The following is a 3,539-nucleotide window of genomic DNA, read 5'->3' on the forward strand; positions in this document are numbered from 1 at the left end:
TTACTCCTATTATTATCCAATAAGGTTATTGATTATTATCTTTTATATTTAGATATATCTCCATCACACTCGCTGACGGTGTGGCGGGCTTACCATTACAGGTTACCTACTCAGACGGCTATGCAGGAAAGGGGCATGATCTTGGCATCGCAATGTGGCTTATGCGGTCGGCACTTGGAAACAACAGATCACCTATTGGTTAACTGTCCGTTTGTTGCCTCACTTTGGCACGTGGTTTCAAGCTTGTTTGGTAGACGTATCCCTCAAACTGGCTCGATAAAGGATCTAATAGATTACGCCATGTCCGTACAGTTCAGCCTGCAAATTGCTGCGCTATGGCTCAGTGCAATAATTCATGTTGTTTGGCTTACTTGGAGGGTCCGGAATGCTTTCATCTTTGAAGACCAGCAACCAAATGTCCAGTCAACATTGCGAAGGCTGTGGCATTGTATCAGGGACTCAGACAGATTGAATAAGGGAACTGTTTGGAATTCAGGAGTGGAACGAAACCTCCTAAAAAATCTGCTTCTCAAACCGAGGCTTCAGTGCGCTCCTCGCATCATCCCGGTCATTTGGCAACGCCCTTCGCACGGCTGGTTGAAAATCAACACGGACGCTTCTGTTATGCTGGGGACAGCGGGTTGTGGTGGCGTCTGTAGGGACCATGGAGGCCAATTCAAGGGAGCTTTTGCGATGCCGGATTCCTCCCCGCATGCGCACATAGCGGAGCTTCGGGCTGTCATCGTAGCGATTAACTAGGCTTTCGAAAAGGGCTGGATGACCATATGGCTAGAAACTGATTCCACTTATACGGTTACTGTGGTTCGCTCTCGCACTGACAGGGTGCCGTGGGTTCTGCTGTTAGATTGGAAGGCTTGCCTGGTCCGCTTACAGAACATGCAGGTGGTTATCTCCCACGTCTACCGCGAAGGGAACAAAGTTGCAGATGCACTAGCTGCGCTGGGGCGCCAAAGCACGAGTAGCCAATGGTGGGACGTGGCTCCGGACTTCTGTAAACCTTTATTGTTTGAAAACTTATGTGACCGCGCTGTTTATCGGTTCACCTAATTTTGGTTTCTGGTTTGTTTGTTATCTTTTCTCTTCTTTTTAATAATTTTGGGTCTCGGGCTGCGGTTTTCAGGGGGTGCCAGCCTGGCTGGGATGTCCTGTTCTGTTTCGCCTGCCTCCTCATTTTTAATCAAAAATTAAAGGCTACTAAACCAATATATATATATACAAAGATAAAAGTGTATTTTTTAGGGTTGGACTTTTTATTTATATATATATATATAAAGATAAAATTATAATAGATAATATTTAAGAATTCTATTCCGAATTGAATTCTTATTCAAGAAACCTAATTCTATCTAACTAGGGTTTAGATACAAGAGATTATAAATACCCCCTACTAGGGATTTTCGAAATCCATGATTGATTCCAGGAGAGAGAATTCGAAATCCCCTTAGCCGAGGATGAGATTTCACCGCTTCCTTCCGTTCAATTGATTTTCATCTCTTTATCCTTGATCTTGTGTTGATTAATTAGAGGCAATCTATTTTGGTTGCTATTCATCGGTTGATTTCTGATCGTTTACTTGTTTTGTTTTGTTGTGTTCATGAAAGAAGAAAAACAAACAAAAGGGAGAAATTCGTTTTACTACTCCTACATCAGGTCAGTTCACGATTTCGCGGATTCCCGGAGATTGAACCGTCGGATCGTCGCGATTTTTGGACAGGAGCTTCTAGACACACTCTTCCACGTTTCCACCGTTCGGATTGTCGTTCAGAGGTCTGGAAAGTATTTTCGGGTAGGGTCAGATTGGTAGACAGTTTCTATCTCTTATGAAGTTGTGGGCACTTCGTTTGCAACGGTAGATAGAACATCTAAAAGGTATTTCTTCTTATCCCTCTTTATATGAAATAACGGTTAACGGATCTTGTGGTTTATGGAAATAGGTTAAAATTTTTATATTTTCGCTGCTATACGTTAGCCTAATTTCCAACACGTTCGGCAGGCCACATGCTACTGTTAATTGTCATTAAAAGTTATTTCGCTTCAGCAAACGTCTTCTTCATAAATAACCCTCCCGACATAGCATTTAATGAACCTCTGGTTGTGGGATTTATTCCATTATAGAATGTTTGCATTAAAAGTAGATCGGGCAAATGATGATGTGGGCATAAACGTTGAAGTTCTTCGAAACGTTCCCATGCTTCATACAGGGTTTCATTTTCATGTTGCGTAAATGATGTCAGTTCTTTTATAATTTTCGCTGTTTTGGCTAAAGGAAAATATTTTGATAAAAATGCTTGGGCTAATTGGTTCCAAGTTTCGAATGTTCCGGCCGACATAGAAGTTAACCAAACTTTATCCCTGTCCTTCAAGGTGAAAGGAAATAGGCGAAGTTTGACTGCTTCGGCAGGAACGTCCGTCATTTTGAAAGTATCACAAATTTCAAGAAAATTGGTCAAATGGGAGGTAGGGTTTTCATTAGGTAGTCCATAAAATGTCACACTATTTTGTAACATGTTAAGCAAGACTAGTTTGATTTCAAATTGGTGTGCATTTATTTGAGGTCTAACTATACTATTCGTTACACCATTTACTCCCGGTGTAGCGAAATCCATAAGTCTTGAAGGAACTGCCATGATTACTAGTTGTGGTTCTTGATTTTGTGTCTCTTTGATTTTCTTTTTATTTCTATTTCTCTTCATCGTTCTTTCAATTTCTGGATCGAGTGATTCCGGTTGTATGCCTAAACTTCTAGTACTGCGCATGAACTGAAATTACACGCACGAACTGAAATTACCTTTAAAAAAATTGAAAAATAAAATTGTTACTAAAATGAATGAATTATATATAAATATAAGTATATGTAAATCTAGATTCGGAATAAAATACAAAAAATTTATTTTTTTACAAAAAAATTTGGCGTTCCCCGGCAACGGCGCCAAAAACTTGTTGAGCGATTTCCGCAAGTGCACGGTATACGCTTGTAGTAATAAAAGATATCGAACCCACAAGGAACGCTTATTTTGTAAAAACTTGTTTAATTCAGGTTAAATTCACTTTCTTAGGTTTAATTAGAAAATCGTTTTTTATTTGGTTTGAATGGAATATATTGCTGTGACTTAGAATTCAATTCTGTCAATAGTTTTAATTACAATTACAGGAACTTAAGTTTAAGAGTGAGGAGAATTCAAAACTCGCTTGCATATAGCAAGAAATCAACTTATAACTTTGATTAGATTATGAATATGTAATAACTTATCATTTAATACAATTAACGGACTTCGAACTGCAGACAATCTTTCTACGGTCGGAACAGATTGCTACTTTAATCAAATTGGTGTTCTATGTTTGATAAGCCGAGCTATCGATCATATCATCAATAAATCCTAATTCTTTTAAGTGTTCAACAAAGTTTTCTTTGAAATATATTTTGTGTTAAATGGTTTTTAATCGAAAACACCGGTTTATTACTTTAAAGAATATCGCTAGATGAAACTTGAAAATAACAGCAGCAGAGAATATATTGA

The 3,539-nt window shown here is 38.7% G+C and overlaps 1 non-coding gene across 1 annotated transcript; it reads left to right on the forward strand.

Annotated features, from left to right (window-relative positions):
- Positions 1–2,163: 2,163 nt before the first annotated feature.
- On the forward strand, positions 2,164–2,270 carry LOC136204920 (small nucleolar RNA R71). Its single transcript, XR_010675732.1, has one exon. It is a non-coding gene; the product is annotated as a small nucleolar RNA R71 (small nucleolar RNA).
- Positions 2,271–3,539: the final 1,269 nt, after the last annotated feature.

Source organism: Euphorbia lathyris, chromosome 8 (assembly GCF_963576675.1).
Source record: "Euphorbia lathyris chromosome 8, ddEupLath1.1, whole genome shotgun sequence".
NCBI lineage: Eukaryota > Viridiplantae > Streptophyta > Magnoliopsida > Malpighiales > Euphorbiaceae > Euphorbia > Euphorbia lathyris.